Raw genomic sequence first — 16,621 nt, 5'->3', positions numbered from 1 at the left:
GTGAGGCCCCAGGGGGACAGAGAGGGCATTTGATGGGTTCACTGAAGACTTTGACCTTGATCTGATGGACAGTACGGAGCTTTTGATGGTTCTTAATCTGGGAAGGCATCGTGAGAACAAAGTTAAAGAAAGAGTAATGCTTCTGCTCATGTCCATTGGATACGAATGCGGAGGGCAGGGGTCTGGGGAGAAGTCACTGATCTATGGAAGCGCTAAGTGTCGGGAGGACTTGGTGGTCCCGGGGGAAGGGGGAGGATGGGAGCAACCCTAAGAGTTGGCTGCATGAGAGGGAGGAAGGAGGGGCGAGGAAGAGCTGCATGTTTGAGCTGGGGCTGGTGGTATCTTCCCCTGGCAGAAACCAGGGAGTAGGGCAGCATGAGGAGAGGTGGAAGGGAGGGACCATCTCAGGGAGTGGATCCATTGGATTTGGGGTGTGGAAAGTCCCTTGCATGGGGCGAGGGCATAAACAGGAACTAGATTGAGCATGGACTAGAGAATGGCATGGGTCCTGCTACAGCTGGGGCATGGGATGACCAAGGGTGGGTCACAGAACAGCAGGGGCCATGCTCTGAGTGGGACAGAAGGAGAGGGCCGCTTGTGAGGCTGGGGTGAGGGCAGACACTTCACTCTGGAGGAGCCAGAAAGCACTGGCCAGGGCATTGGGTTCGGCAACTGGGAGATGAGAGGAGCTCACACCTGAGGGCCAGGAGGTAACGGAGTCGGGTGGGCAGGAGCCACACTGGGTGTGTGTGAGATGAGGGGGCCGTGCTGGCAAGCAGCTGGTCCAAGGCAGGGCCAGCCAGGGGCATACAAGGTATACTGGGTGTGTTGTTTTGTCTTGGATATCATTGTGTCATTTGTTGTGGGTCGTGCTGGGAGTAAGTGTAGTGGGGGATGAATCTAACCCCTGGTGAGCCTGTGGGGAGTGTATTGTTTATGGGATTGTCTGGCATTAAGCTGTGGATCCATTGTAATGAGTGTGTGTACTGCTGTGCTCTGTCTCTTTGTTGGGGGTATTAGGTCGCTTTCTGGGCCTGAGTTATTCTGAGCCATTCCCAGCGAGGCGGCTGTGCCCGACTTGGTTGCAGTGTGAGGTGATGGTGCCCCCTGGAGGACAGAAGGGACAACGACCCGGCCGTTAGTTCTTGTACTCAACAACCATTTATTTTAGAGTAGGGTTTCTCAACCTCAATGGACATTTTGGGAAGAACAATTATTTGTTGTGTGGGGTTGCCCTGTGCATTGGAGGAAATTTGGCATCATCCCTGGCCTCGATCCACTAGATGCAAGTGGCATCTCCCAGTTGGGAAAATCAAAATGACTCCAGACATTGTCAAATGTCCTCTGGGGGTGGAGTGGGAGTTTGGGGGACAAAATGGCCTCCTTCTGTTAGAACTACTGATATAGGGCCATGTAAGTATCAGGTTAACTGTCCTAGGTGATAGGAGCACAGTGGGAAATGAGACAGATGGGATCCTGGCTCCTCCTGGAGCTTACAGTCCTGCAGGGAGACAGTCATGAACATAGAAACAAAAGCAGAAAATAATGACAAATTGCGTTGAGCGCCATGAAGGAAACAAAGTCAGGGCTGGGGTGCAGGTGACAGGGCAGTGGTGAAGGTGGCTGCTTTAGCTATGAGGGTCAGAGAAGTCCTCTTTGAAGAGTGACTTTTAGGCGGGGATGAGGAGCCAGTTGTGTGGAGGCGGGGAGGAAAGTTCTGGTTGAGGGAACCAGCAGATGCAGAGGACCTGAGACAGGAAGGAGCCAGCACGAATGACTGCTGTGTCACGGATGCTTAAACTGTGCCCAGTGGAGGCAGCAGCTGCCACTCACTGTGTCCCCACAGTGCCTGGGACTTTCTGTGAATGGGGAGGTGTTGGAGCCCACGTGCTGGCAGGAGCAGGGAGGTACTGGGGCCAAGTGTGAGTGTGGACACAGGATCTCTCTGGGGACTCAGGTCTGCTGCCACCATCCTGATGAGTAGAGAGCTTAGTCTAAGTGGGTCCCAGGGAGGGCCTGGTGGGCTTGATTGGGCTCTGGGGTGAATGATCGTAGAGGCATGGGCATTGGGCTAGGCCTGCCTGTGGCCTGACATCTGACTCCTCCCCCAGCGCTGGCAAGACCTCAATGTGATCAGCAGCCTGCTCAAGTCCTTCTTCCGAAAGCTGCCCGAGCCTCTTTTCACTGATGGTGAGTAGTAGGTGGAAGTGGGAGTGGGGAGGGGATACCAGTCTGTGCCGCACCCTGACCACTACTTTTGCATTTGGTTTGTTGGTTTTACTCTTTTTTTTTTTTTTTTTCTGGAGACAGTCTCGCTCTGTCACCCAGGCTGAAGTGCAGTGGTGCAATCACGGCTCATTGCAGCCTCAAGCTACTGGGCTCAAGCGATCCTCCCACCTCAGCCTCCTGAGTAGCTGAGACAGCAGGTGAACACCACCACACCCAGCTAATTTAAAAGTTTTTTTCAGAGATGGGGGGAGTTTCTCACTATGTTGCTCAGACTGGTGTTGCACTCCTGAGCTCAAGCAATCCTCCTGCCTGCCCCAGCCCCACAAAATGCTGGGATTACAGGCACGAGCCACCAAGCTGGCTTTTTTTTTTTTTTTTAACACAAAAGCTTATTAAAAAAACATAGATTGTACAGATGTGAATAAAGAAAACAGCACAGGACCCTGTGACTCTCCTGCTCCCTTTCACGGGAGGTTGTGGCTAACACTTTCTGAGCATTAGTGTGTGCCAAGCGCAACTCCCTACAGCAACTCCATGAGGAAGATGCTATTGTCTTCCCTCTACGGATGAGGAAACCAAGGCTCAGAGAGGTTTAATGCCTTGCCCAAGGTCACACAGGTTGTAAATGGCAGAGCCAGGATTCCACCCCAGGCGTCGGGCTCCGACGGGCTTTGGCCGTTTGCTGAACTGCTGATTCACAATCTTTTGTGTTTCTCTCCTGGCCCTCTTATATGCATGGCAGAGATAAACACGTGCCTGCATGGGGTTTGGAGTTGGATGGGTTCAGGGGTGTGCTGGCAGATGTTTAACATCTGTCTCTGGGGGAAAAAAGCCCTAATGCCTAGCGTTTTCCAGCTTCCATGGTGTAAATACTCCTACCATGGTGTATTTAAAGCCACCAACATGATGTCACCAACATGGAACTGGGAAGAGAGGCACACAGTCGCTCTCAGGAGCTGGTGTGAGCGGGCTCCAGCACACCGCTGGTTGAATTGTTTTTAACAAAAGCAGAGTTGTAATTCTGAGATTCATTCATGTCAGTGCAGAGAGCTCTACCTCATTCTTCTTTTAAATCAGCCACATAGAATTTCATGGTTTGAATAGACTATAATTTCTTTAAGTACTCCTCTATTGATGGATATTTAGCTTGTCTTCAAATGTTTGCTATCACACAACCTGTTGCAATGGCTTTCCTTGAATAAGTCCTTGCACACCTGGATCTGTGCCCTCTAAGGAGATTCTTAGATGTAGAATTGCTGGGTCAAAGTCCCGGCGAACCTTTCTGAGACCAGTGTCAATTGCACTCTGAGAAAGAGACCCTGGTTTAGACTCCCACTAACGATGTAGGAGTCTGTCTCTCCACATCCCCAACAGCATTGGATATTATAACTATTATTGTTATTTGAAGGCCAGGCATGGTGGCTTATGCCTGTGATCCCAGCACTTTGGAAGGCTGAGGCAGGTGGATCACCTGAGGTCAGGAGTTCAAGACCAGCCTGACTGTGGTGAAACCCCGTCTCTACTAAAAATACAAAAATTAGTTGGGTGTGGTGGCGGGTGCCTGTAGTCCCAGCTGCTAGGGAAGCTGAGACAGGAGAATTGCTTGATCCCAGGAGGCAGAGGTTGCAGTGAGCCGAGATCGCACCACGGCACTTCAGCCTGGGTGACAGAGCCAGACTCCATCTCAAAATAAATGAATAAATAATACAATAAAATAAAAATAAAAATACTATTATTTGACACAGGATCTTGCTCTGTTGCCCAGACTGGAATGCAGTGGTGCAATCATGGCTCACTGCAGCCTCAAACTCCTGGGCTCAAGTGATCCTCCCATCTCAGCCTCCTGAGTAGCTGGGACTACAGGTTTGTGCCACCATACCCAGCTAATTAAAAAATATATTTTTTTTTTTTGGTAGAGGCAGGGTCTCACTACATCGCTCAGGCTGGTCTTCAACTCATGGTCTAAAGTGATCATCGCACCTCACCTTTTCAAAGTGCTGGGATTTTAGGCTTGAGCCACCTCACCCAGACAGCATTAAATAGTATTAATATTTTAAACTTTTCTAATCAGATAAGGGAAATGGTATCTCATTATTGTTTTTATTTTCATTGCCCTCATTACTAGGGAGATTAAATCTTTTTTCATTAGCATATTGGCAGTTTCTATTTTCTCTGTAATTGCTTGATCAGACCATGTGCCCATTTTTCTGTTGGGTTGTTTATTTTTTTCTTATGTTGATTTGTGGGAGAAAAGCTCTTTGTGTTTTACACATATTAACACTTTGTTAGTTTTCACAAATATTTGCTTTGGCCTGCCATTTGCCTTTTCACTTTGCAGTACAGAAACTGAAAACAAATTTGTTGTTGTTGTTGTTTTGTTTTGTTTTTTGAGAAAGAGTTTCACTCTTGTCACCCAGGCTGGAGTGCAATGGTGTGATCTCGGCTCGCTGGAACTTCTGCCTCCTGGGTTCAAGCGATTCTTCCGCCTCAGTCTCCCGAACAGCTGGGATTACAGGTGCCCACCATCATGCCCAGCTAATTTTTGTATTTTTGGTAGAGACGGGGTTTCACCATGTTGGCCAGGCTGGTCTCGAACTCCTGACCTCAGGTGATCCACCCTCCTTGGCCTCCCAAAGTGCTGGGATTACACGTGTGAGCCACCGCGCCCTGCCTAACAATTTTTAATTTTATTTTTATTTAATTTTATTTATTTTTTTGAGAAAGTGTCTCACTCTGTCACCCAGGCTGGAGTGCAGTGGTATGATCTCGGCTCACTGCAACCTCCGCCTCCCGGGTTCAAGCCATTCTCCTGTCTCAGCCTCCCAAGTAGCTGGGATTACAGGCACCTCCCACCATGCCCAGTTAATTTTTATATTTTTAGTAAAGATGAGGTTTTGCCACATTGGCCAGGCTGGTCTTGAACTCCTGACCTCAAGTGATCAGCTGATGCACCTCAGCCTTCCAAAGTGCTGGGATGACAGATGTGAGCCACCGTGCCTGGCTGAAAACAATTGTTTAAAATGTGACCAAAGCTGTTCATCTTTTCTTCATAGATTCTGCATCTCATGTTTAGGATGGCCTTAGGATTATAAAAATATTTTCTTATTTTTTCCCCAGTGCTTTTATAATTTTCACAATTGGCTCTGCCGTGTAATTGCATTTGTGTATTGTGAGCTAGAAATGATCCCCCCCGCCCCTGATGGTAGCCATTTGTCCCGGGGACATCTGTTGAGGCCCCCATCCCTCCCCCCGATTGGAAGTGCTGCCTTTATCGTATAATAAATATCCACATGGCCCCCTTCCCCCCTTTCTAGCCTTAACATTGCTCTGCCTTTTCTGCCGTGCCAGCCGGCTTCAGCTGTGCCATCCATTCAGGATGTTTCAGTCCCTGGTAGGGCAGATCCTCCCAGGTTACTCTTTCTTTAAAAACTATTCCTGGCTGTCTTTGTGCATTAGCTCATCCAGATGAATTTCAGAATAGGCTTATCATGTTCCATTTTTTAAAGGTCCCCAGGGACTTGTTCTGAAGGGAGTTGGGGGAATCCTTGGTCGAGGCTGTCTGAAGCCCCTCCTCCTCTCCAGGTGCCCTTCTCTTCTGACCTGCTGAACCTTGGTGTCCCTGTCCTGGAGATGGGGGCAGGGACCCCTTTTCTGGGATCAGCATGCAGCTCAGACCATATTGCCTCCCAAATGAACACAGCTGGGCTACCCCAGGTCAGGTGCACACCCGAGTGTAGCTGTGGTGAGTGCAGCTGTGGTGAGTGCAGCTGTGGTGAGTGCAGCTGTGGTGAGTGCAGCTGTGGTGGGTGTGTTCACATACACAAGAGGCTGTCGCCCACGCTGGAGCCCCCGAACTGGAGGAGTTCAAAACACAGCCCTCCCAGCAGGGCCCTCGGCCCGGAGAACAGGGGAAGGTGCTGCGCCCACCTCTCTAAAGAGTCTCTGCTGTGTTCTAGACAAATACAACGACTTCATCGAGGCCAACCGCATTGAGGACATGTGGGAGTGGATGAGGACGCTGCGGAAGCTGGTAAGGAGCGAGAGGTGCTGCCAGGCACGAGGTGGGGCAGCTGCCTGAGCACCTCTGTCCCAGGAGGCAGGGAGTCCGGTGCTGCCCATGACCCCTGTGGCCTTGGAGAAGCCCTGCTCCACTCAGGGCCTCAGTTTCCCCATCCATACAAGAGAACGGGGGATCAGAGGATAGGTTCCAGACTCCCTGAGGCATGGTAGTGGGAGATCTTTGGGGCATGGTGGTGACGGGGGACAGGGGCAGGCCCTTACAGCCTGTCCCCATGCCCCTCCTCTCTCCTGCTCAGATCCGGGATCTCCCAGGACACTACTATGAAACGCTCAGATTCCTTGTGGACCATCTAAAGACCATCGCTGACCACTCTGAGAAAAACAAGGTGGGTGGGAGTCCCGCATGGAGTCTGGGGGAGGCAAGCACGGACTTACTGTGTGGGTGCCCTCAGCACGCACTGAGCTCCTGAAGGTCCAGTAACTCAGGCCCCTCTAGGCACGCCCTCCTTCTATGACTGCTCCGTCCCCATCCCACTCCTACATGCTGGTCAGTGCTTTCCCCCAGAGAGCCATCTCCTGAGTTTCTGAGGGCTTTCCAGAGGCAGGTAACCCCGGCCCCCCATATCCGATGCATTGCCATCCTCCGACTTAGCTCAAGTCCCTCGCATTGCATTTTCCTCATCAAACCCCTTATGCCTTCTGGTTCTGCAGTGGGGAAAATGAGGGGAGTGATAGGATTTTTTGTGTTTTTTGTTTGTTTGTTCTTTTGAGATGAAGTCTCACTTGCTGCTCAGGCTGCAGTGCCTTGGCACAATCTCAGCTCACTGCAACCTTCGCCTCCCGGGTTCAAGCGATTCTCCTGCCTCAGCCTCCCGAGTAGCTGGGATTACAGGCACCTGCAAGTGATCAGATATTTTCCCAGGCCTAAAATAACCCCTGGGACCTCTAACATATTTCCTACTGCGGGGTCTCCCACTGCTGGCACTGACCACTCAGGGCTGCCCTGTATAGGTGTGCAGGTTGGGCACTGCTCATGGCTGCTGGGCCTGGGGATGAAAGGGGTTGAAATCTGGCCTGTGCTCTACTCATCAAGCATCTCCATGCCCATACAAGGGGGTGTCCACCCTTTAAGCTGGGGACTGGTGAGGATGTAGTTGGGGACAGAGGCCTTAGGGGCCAGAGTGAGGGAGAACTGAGTTCAGGATGTTGACAGTGACCTGCTCTCCCTGCTGCCCAGATAGAACCCCGGAACCTGGCCCTGGTCTTTGGGCCGACAATGGTGAGGACATCTGAGGACAACATGACAGACATGGTGACCCACATGCCTGACAGCTACAAGATCGTGGAGACACTGATCCAGCACGTAAGCCCCTGTTCTGGGGGGGTGCCCGGCAGCCCCTGTGGCCCAGGCCATGTTCCTCTGAGCCCCTCGCTCTTGCTCAGCCTGGCGGGGTGTGCCCCAGGAAGGGCTCGGCAGCTTTAGAGCATGCTGCTAGGGTGGTATATACTCCTCCAAAGCCATGGGCTGCATTTCAAGGCAAGGCAGGAATGGATCCTGGAATCCTTGCTGCCCTGGGATGTTGTGTCCCCAGCAGGAGAGTCGAGAGGCCCCCGAGCGTCCAAGATGCCTGGGAAAGGCAGAAGAGGAGGAAGGGTGGGGAAGGTGCTACTGGTGGAGGGCGGAAGGGGAAGCTTCAGAAGGTGGCCCCTGGAGAGGTGTCCTGGCAGACACGAGCAGACGGTGGCCAAGGTCTGGCCTGACATCAGAAGGCCCCGGCTCTAGTGACTTTCCCTGCTGGCCCCACTGAGGTTATGGGGAGGTAGTGGTGATGTCCATGGTAACAAGGGGTGGATGGGGCAGGGCACAGGGCCTTGGCCTGAGGCAGGATCCTGCACCAGTGCTTGGCATGTACTGGGCTGGCCACCTCCCTTCTCATGGCTTCCTGGATGCCAACAGCCCTTGTCCTGTAGGTTCTTGTTACTGTGCATGGGCGGAGGAGAACCCAGAGTGGCCAGCAGAGGGCGCAGGAGGCCTTGGTCTTCCAGAGCCCAACCCTAAGGCAGCACTGCCGCCTTCTGGGGCACACACGGATGTCATTATGAATCATAGATTTTCCATTTCCAATTCTTGTTACAGCCCACAAAGGATGAGAACAGAGCCCCTCCTGCCAGGGGAAATAAGACTGGCAGTTGGTCAGAGGAAGGGAAGCCTCAGTCCCAAGCCCCCTTTAGACACTTCACGGAAGGAAAGCTGGGCCCTATCACCCCCATTTTACAGAGGAGGAAACAGGCTCAGAGATGCAAAGCAATTTGCTCATGGTCACACAGCTAATACGTGGCAGCCCACGATTTCAAGCCAGACCTGACTGACCAAAGCCTGTGCTTTCCTCCTGCTATCAATCCAAAGGCCAGACTCCTAGGTCCCTCCTTGAGCTGGCTTGGGACGGAGGGAGAGGGCCAGGGTAAGGAGGCGAGGTGGTGGGCAGCTGAGCCATGTTAACAGCCTTGGTTGCCCATCTCCCTCCTTCACTGCATGCTCAGGGCTCCGAGCCACAGGAGGGAGCATCACAGCCTGCTGCATCCGGACACTAGGAACACCACTCCAGAGCTGTCTGGGAGGCCAGGGCTGCCCTGCAGCGTCGGGGATCCTGATGAGGCCTTGGGAAAGCTTAGCTCTCCAGGGCACCAGGGAGCCCCGGAACCTCCCATGAGTGTGTGTTTTGGGGGCAGCAGCAGGGAAGAGTGGGTGTCTGGCTCTGTGCTCCTGGAGAAGCCCCTGGAAGCCCAAGGTCTGAGGTCAGCTGAGGTGTCAGGAACTGCAGCCTTCAGGGAGGAAGGAGGCCAAAGCCCCAATGGGGAGTCCCTGCTCTGGGCAGGGTGGAGAAGGTGGAGTTTGTCTGATTTAGCACTGACACTAGCACCTGGCACACAGTGGATACTCAGTGTTTGTGGAGTATAAATGAATGAGTAAATTGCTAATTGAGGTTACATCAGGCTGGGCTTTTCTTTCTCTTTCTCTCTCTTTCTTTTCGCTTTTTTTTTTTGTTTGTTTGTTTTTTTGATAGAGTCTCAGTCTGTCACCCACACTGGAGTGCAGTGGGCAGATACAGCCCACTTCCAGGCTCAGGCGATCCTGCCATCTCAGCCTCCTGAGTAGCTGGGACTAGAGATGCCACCACCACACCACCTGGCTAATTTTTGTATTCTTTTGTAGAGATGAGGTCTTACTATGTTGCCAGGGCTAGTCTTGAACTCCTGGACTCAAGCAATCCTCCCATCTCGGCCTTCCGAAGTGCTGGGATTGCAGGTGTGAGCCATCACGCCCGGCCAGGCTGGGCTTTTCTACTCAGAGATTCATTCCCGAAAGCTAACTGAGCTAGTGTCCTTCCCTTCTCTGTCTCCTTGGCAATTGAACATAACCAGCCCTGGATGATTGTCGAGGGAATGAGCCACCCACTCTGCAAGCCCTGAAAGCCTGCCTACCCAAGCGTGCCGGCTCTGTCTAGCCCGGAGGCTCCATAGCCAGGGCAGTGCTGCTGTCACTTGGGGCACCCAGACCAGTCTTCAGCTTGGAAAGAGGGTGGCAACTGAGGGGTAAAGAGGAACAGTGACTTGCCCAGGGCCACGCAGCAAGATAATGGCAGAGCAGAGAGGAGAGCAAACCTCGATGTCTGATCTTGCAGCGGGCAGGTTGCCAGGAGCCCCTACCTATGTTTACGAAGTCAAATGGAACCCAAACAAAGATCACCCAGGGCATTTGCTTAGGGACTCACTCAACAAAGGCAGTGATACCTAATGTTTCTCAGCCTCAGCACTAGTGACCGCTGGGGTCCAGATAAGTCTTTATTGTGGGAGGCTGGTCTGTGTGTTATAGGACATTTAGCAACATCACTGGCTTCTACCTGCTGGATGCTGGGAATATCACTCTAGTTGTCACAATCAAAAAAGTCTCCAGACATTGCCAAATGCCCCCTGGGGTGGGGGGATTGATGGAAGTGGCTCTGGGTCCAGGCTGCTCCTATGTGCTGTGTGGCCTTGGACAAGTTCCTTACCTGTTGTGCCTCAGTTTCCACATCTGTAAAGTAGACATGACAATACTGTTTACCGCACATCGTTGTGAATGTCTGCTAAAGCACTCGCAGCGGTGCCTGGCAGGTCCTAAGTGTTGTGTGAGAACTGACTGTCATCCTCTTTGTCGTGGTCATTATTCCACGCCAGAGACAGATCCCCGTGCTGGGAACACGGAGGTGAATGGGAGCCTGCTCAGAAGGAATATTGCCAGCGGGTGTGGTGGTGCATGTCTGTGGTCTCAACTACTTGGGGGCTGAGGTGGGAGGCTGCAGTGAGCCGAGACTGTGACACTGCACTCCAGCCTGGGTGACAGAGTGAGACCCTGCCACACACACACACACACACACACACACACACAAAATCCATAAAATGATGCTTCTCATTATTATTTTATTACTTTGATGAAATAATGTTTATCAAAGTAAGAGCTGCGTCTCTTTGTGCTCTGGGCTATGTCCAAGGAAGCCCCACAGAAGGACCCACCCCGGCCCTGGGTGCAGGGCTGGGGTCGTAGTCATGGAGTTCTTGAACTGCCTTAGAGGACCATGATGAGAACTTAGCCAGGCAGAGCAGGGAGAAAGGGCATCCCAGGCGGAAAGAACAGCACGTGCAGAAACAGGGTGGCAGGAACTAGTGTGGATTCGTCTTGAGAGCCGTGGCCACCCGGGCGCTTCCTGTAGATGCTGTGGCTTGCAGAGTACTTCTGGGCACCTTCCAACCTGAGTTAATGGCTGGCTTCTTTGGGCCGATCCTCAGGCTCCCCCTGGTCAGCCTGCCTCTGGAAGCCGCACTTTTGAATAACGGTAGCTGACATCTATTATACATTAACAATGTGCTGCACTCAATGTTTTCCATACAGTATTTCATCTCAATCCTCCTCAGGCCTAGAAGGAGGTATTCACATCATGCCCATTTTAGAGATAAGTAAATAGACCTACAGAGGGAAAGTAACTTGGCTAAGGTGAACTTGAACCAAGATGACTGACTCCAGAGCTTCCATTATTCTTTTTCTTTTCTTTTTATTTTTGAGACAGAGTCTCACTCTGTCGTCCAGGCTGGAGTGCAACGATGCGGTCTCCACTCACTGCAGCCTCCGGCTCCTGGGCTCAAGTGATCCTCTCACCTCAGCACCCCCAAGTAGCTGGGATTATGGGCGCACACCACCATGCTAGGCTAATTTTTGTATTTTTAGTAGAGCTGGGGTTTCACCCTGTTGGCCAGGCTGGTATTGAACTCCTGACCTCAGCTGATGCACCTGCCTCAGCCTCCCAAAGTGCTGGGGCTACAGGTGTGAGCCACTGTGCCTGGCCAGAGCTTGCATTTTTCTTATCTTCCTTTGCTCTCTTCTCTTCTATCTCTTTTTTGTTTCCCTTCTGGCCTTCCTGTGCTGTTTGAGTTAATCACACGTCAGATCATGAGCAATAATAACTGAGGCTCATGGCGCATGCTCAGGCAAGTCCCCTTGTTTCCCCTCTTCATTCCCCTAGGTGCCCACTCTTAATAGGCTAATATGTGTCCTTCCAGGACACCTTCCACTTACTGTAAATGCATGGCTATCCTTAAATATATACAATATTCCTTGTGTGTTTTAAGTCTATATAATGAGATTATAAATTGCCTGTTCCTGTTCTTTCATAGGTGTTGAGGGGGGAAAAGGGTAATTGCCTTAATTTTTATTCTTTTTTTTTTTTTTTTTTGAGATGGAGTTTCACTCTTGTCCAGGCTGGTGTACAGTGGTGCGACCTCAGCTCACTGCAACCTCTGCCTCCCAGGTTCAAGTGATTCCCCCACCTCACCCTCCTGAGTAACTGGGATTACAGGTGCACACAACCATGCCCAGCTAATTTTTATATTTTTAGTAGAGATAGGGCTTCACCATGTTGGCCAGGTTGGTCTCAAACTCCTGACCTCAGGTGATCCACCCACCTCAGCTTCCCAAAGTGCTAGGATTACAGGTGTGAGTCACTGCACCCGGCCTGTCACTGTCAATTTCTAATGCTTATCAGTTTCTGTGTCTTCCTTCCACCACATCTAAAAGCCAAAAGTGGTGGGGTGCAGTGGCTCATGCTTGTAATCGCAAAATCTACAATTTTTTTTTTTTTAATTAGCTGAGCGAGGTGGCACATGCCTGTAGTCCCAGCTATTCAGGAGGCTGAGGTGGGAGAATCTCTTGAGCCCAGGAGTGCAAGGGTACAGTGAGCTAAGATCATGCCACAGCATTTCAACCTGGATAACAGCGAGAGACCCTATCTCAAAAACAAATAAATAAATACAATAAAAGCCAAAAGTGCCTTAGTTATTTCTTGGAGCTTGCCGAAGTTCATCTCTTTACTTGCTCAAGTATTCAGTTAAGAGAGTCTTTGTGTAGTAAATTTTCTGCTGTCTCAGGATAGCTTTATTTCAAGGCCAGGTGTGGTGGTTCCAGAGAGCAGGAGGTTCACTTAAGGGGTGATTAAAACAATCTGTGGTATGCCTGTAATCCCAGCACTTTGGGAGGTGGAGGTGGGCAGATCACTTGAAGTCAGGAGTTGAGACCAGTCTGGCCAACATGACGAAACCCCATCTCTACTAAAAATACAAAAATTATCCAGGCGTGATGGCATGCACCTGTAATCCCAGCTACTCGGGGGGGTTGAAGCCAGAGAATCACTTGATCACAGGAGGCAGAGGTTGCAGTGAGCCAAGATTGCACCACTGCACTCCAGCCTGGGTGACAGAGTGAGATTCTGTTGGAAAAAAAAAAATAGTTCTATTTTACATTCTCATTTTTTAAAATGAGATTTTAGCAGAGTATAAAATTCTAGGTTCCTTCAACACATCAAAACTTACTTTCTTGTCCTGTCTTCTTGTGTCTTGCTGCTGAAAGTTCCAAGTACCTGTGATACGTGTTCATTTATAAGCAATCTGGATTTTTTTTTTTCAGAAAACTTAGAATTTTATCTTAAAGATTCTCAAATTTTACAAAATATATTAAACTGTCGGGGTCTTTATTTTCTCTCGTTTGGCCTTTATGAGAAAGCTCTCACCTCCTGCCCCTCAGGAAACCTCCAACACCTTTCTCCTGTCATTTTCCTTTTCTGGGCTGAGTACGTGACACCCCTGTTGTCAGTGTGGCACCCATGGGTGGCAGGTGGCGTGGGGCACGCTCAGCTGTCACAGCCATGGACCTGGCCAACACTAACGGCACTGGTGCATCCCTGCCTCCCGGCTCGCTGTGGGGAGTATACCATAGGGGTGTGCCCAGGACAGTGTTTAGAGAAAAGCAAGTAAAAGTGAAGCTCTCCCTAAGCCTATCTCCCGTCTGAGGTGGCCGCTCCCATTCACTGCCGTGTGTCCTCCCACACTGGGGTCCCACCTTTTCTCTCCCCCAGGGTTTTTCATAGTCTGTGGAGTCAGGTTTTAGGGTCCGTCAAGCTCCCTCTGAGCCCTCTTTTGCAGCCCCGCCAGCCTGGGGTTTGTTGAGAGAGAGGCCCCCCTTGCCGCCTGAGTGGGTCCTCTGGAATGAGCAGGTGGAAGAGACTCTTCTTTCCCATGCTGGTTTCATTGCTTCCTTTTGTCTTCTCTGCAGTCAGACTGGTTCTTCAGTGACGAAGAGGACAAGGCAGAGAGAGTAAGTGATGCCGCGGGCTGGGTTGGCATGGGGACTGGTCTGGGGTGACCCCCAGTCCTTGGGGGTGGGGCAGGCAGCGGGACTTAAGCTGGGGAAGGTGTCTGTCCTTGAAGCTTGCCTCAAGTCTGATGGAGGAAACACAGACCCTCTCCTCAGGAGCCCCTAGTCTGATAGAGAAGCACAAAGCTTGCCTTCAGGAATCCCCAGTCTAAATGGGGGAGATATAGGCCTTGCTCAGAGGGAACCCAATTCAGGAGTAAAGGCAGCTCCTGCCCTCTGGGCTACTGAGAAGGACTTAGGTTGGAGAAGTTCCAGTCTGGTGCAGGAGACACAGCTCCTGCCCCTAGCTGAAGGGGCCGCTCTGGTCTTCGCAGTTCCGAGATGTTGAGGAAGGTGCAAAACTGTCTAACAGGGGACATGTAAGAATCATCCTCAAGAGCGTCCGGCTGATGAGGGAGACGGTCCCTGCCCCAGTGAGCCCGGTCTGATGGAGGAGACACGGGCTCTGTCATCAGGGCACACCCCTCTGGGGGGTCGGCAGACCAGCATCCGAGGGCATGCCAGCTGACCCCGCCTCCTGTTTGCAGGCCCCTGTGGGTGACAAGGAGCCTCAGGCAGTGCCCAACATTGGCAGGACAGTGCCCCCTGGCGACCTGGGGTCAGGTGAGCGCAGGGCCCTGGGAGTGGGGAGGCGGGAGGGTGGACACTGCATTCCTGAGGGTCCCAGATGCCTGGCCAGATGCCCAGCTTCCCTGTGCCACCCCAGCGGGGCCCTCCCCTGCCAGCCACCATGGAGATGGGGCTGTTGGGGGCCTTCTCCCTCCCTGGGGAAGTCCAGCTTGCCCCGTGCCCACCTCCTGTCTGCGCAGCTGCCCTGCCCCGGGCAGGGTCGGAGCTTTGTTCCCTCTCTCTCACTGGTTTCTTTCCTCAGCCTTTAATTTCTCATGGGCTGGCTGTGTCCTTCTGGGCATGTTCCTCTTTTTAATTTTTCTTCCTTTCCTCCTTGCACCCCGCCTCTCCCTCCTCCTCTCCCCGTGCTCTCCTCCCACCCCCTTCTCTTCTCCTCCCCCTCCCCTCCTCCAGCAGACCTGTTGGAGATTTAAAGGGTACAGTGCAGTGTCGCGGCCTCGGTCACTAACAGTGGCGGGTGATGATAAGAAGGCTGGGTGGGCACAGAGGCAGGCAGAATGTCCCGGACTGTGAGGACCCCACACTGACATGCCAGTTACCCCTGCTTGTTATCCACTTACCCCAGCAGTCCATGCCCCTCCCATCCTAAAGCCCCTTCTCAGGAGGAAGGAGGCACTCACTGGGCCCAGGGCCCGCCCCGTTGCCTGGACACCTGGGCATCAAATTGCTGCCCTCCTGCAGTGCCACAGACCCTGCGGCCTCTCTTTGCCGAGTCTCACCACTGCTAGTCATCCGGGCTGGGGACCGACACTCTCTGGAGACCAGGGATGCCACGCCCAGAAGCTTCTCTTTATCTAACTCCTGCCTCACTCACCCCAATGAGCCGCCTCTTCCTGCTTAAGAAACTGGGGCCCTAAGTCCTGTTTGCAGGGCCTGTGGCCCTCTCATGGCAGAGGACAGATGATTTACATGCTCAGAGACAGATGAGGGCCACTCCTTTTGTGGCTGCAGCCACTGACTCCTCCCCCCGCCATGGTTGTCCCTCCCTTTAGTTTTAGCATTTCTGTTCGTCTCTGACAGAGCCACACAGGAGCTCCCTAGTCACCAGAGGCAGGCTCAGGAGGGGCCAGAAGACATGGGGGTGGGATGGCAGAGAGGGACCCCCTGTCTCTTCTAATCACCCGCCGCCCCCCACGCCCTTTGTGTCATGTGTGGTCGCCCATCTTGCTTTTCTCACCTTGTGCACGGGGAGGGGTCCGGAGAGGGGGGCGTCTAACTTGCCTGCCAGAGAGTGTGGATTAACTGCACCTGCCCACTACCCTGTGGGACCCCAGAAGGCCCTTGGACCAACCTGCTGCCTTTCTAGCCTTGGAGAGGACCCACCAGGACGTGTTTCTGGTTCCTTTTCCACCCCAGTGATATTAAGGGAGTGGGACCCGATTCCCATAGAAATCATGCTTTTAGTCTCCTTCATAACTGGGTGATAACTGGGGACCCTGCCCATGAGGCAGGGTGACCCCAGGTCCGGAGGTGGAACCTGTCAAGGCTCTAATCACCAGCCCACTCCACCTCCTGCATCCCACCCACTTCATTTCTGCCCTTTTATCCATTGTTCATGTGGTCCCTTTTCTTTGTTGTGTGCTCGGGGGTGGATGTAGGGCACCCACCTCTCTGTGCACTGTGTGGTCTCCATTTCTCCAGAGCATCTGTGATTTGCTGTGTTTCACTGTGGTGGTTTCCATGGACTGCACCTGATATTTGGCATTTTCTCTCCAGTGCTTCAGAGTAACAGGGACGGGCGGGGAAGGGGAGAGGAACCAGGCTCAAAGACAATGCCCCCTTGCCCTTAGCCATCGGTAAATGAGGGGCCAGTGGCTGGCAGCCTGATGTCACTTCCTGCCTCTAGAGGAAGTGGCAATTAACATCATTTTCTGCTCCATCCCTCTCCTGTAGATGGACATCAGAGGTCCATCATACTCCTAGGGCCTGGGGAGATCTCATGTTTCAGAATTCCCTGGTTTCTGAAGCCTTTGAGGAGAGGGAATTGTGTGCATAAGACTC

General features: G+C 52.3%; 1 pseudogene; it reads left to right on the top strand.

The window, feature by feature from the left end:
* LOC129523889 (rho GTPase-activating protein 23-like) overlaps window positions 1-15,033 on the top strand; it is a 30,228-nt pseudogene extending 15,195 nt beyond the window's left edge.
* Window positions 15,034-16,621: the final 1,588 nt, after the last annotated feature.

The sequence above is a fragment of the Gorilla gorilla genome, chromosome 6 (genome assembly GCF_029281585.2).
Source record: "Gorilla gorilla gorilla isolate KB3781 chromosome 6, NHGRI_mGorGor1-v2.1_pri, whole genome shotgun sequence".
Classification (NCBI taxonomy): Eukaryota; Metazoa; Chordata; class Mammalia; order Primates; family Hominidae; genus Gorilla; species Gorilla gorilla.
This window is presented reverse-complemented; position numbering and strand designations above follow the sequence as displayed.